Below are 590 nucleotides of genomic sequence, written 5' to 3'. Positions count from 1 at the left end.
AGGAGCGAGCGCCGCCGCCGCCGCCGCCGCCGCCGGGTCCTAAGGACCGCCTCCGGGCCGGATCCTGCCCTCCGGGAGGAAGGGCCGCGGAGGTGCTGCCTTGCCGGCCAAATGCATCCCCTCGGGATATGAAACAAACAAACAAAACCCCCACAGCAAACCCTGAAATCTCACGTCGTGACGCTTTTTTAACGCGCTCGACGCCGCGGTTAGACGCATGTTCGCGTTGGAGTTCTCCGCGGTTCGGCGTTAGGCGCTGGACTCGAAATAGGGGTTCAGGCTCGTGGGGAGTGTTGGTGGGGCAACGTGATGCAATCCTGCCCCACGCCGCTGCTCGGAAGGACCCCGGTGTCCCCCAGAGGAACCCAAATTCACACCACTGACTGTCCCACGGGGAGGCCCGGGGCCAGGGTGAGGGCCTAGACAAGCACCTTCACTCCCTCACAAAAGGTCTCAACGGAGAAACTGTTCCAAAACCCCAGAACTTTCCCCCAGAATTTGTCTCTCTGTGACAACTGGGGGGGGGGTCCCTTGGTATTGCATCCCAAACGAGGACAGATCCCGCACAAAACATTTCTAACAATCTCCAG

Source organism: Haliaeetus leucocephalus, unplaced genomic scaffold (assembly GCF_000737465.1).
Source record: "Haliaeetus leucocephalus isolate CR32 unplaced genomic scaffold, Haliaeetus_leucocephalus-4.0 Scaffold339, whole genome shotgun sequence".
Lineage (NCBI taxonomy): Eukaryota > Metazoa > Chordata > Aves > Accipitriformes > Accipitridae > Haliaeetus > Haliaeetus leucocephalus.
This window is presented reverse-complemented; position numbering follows the sequence as displayed.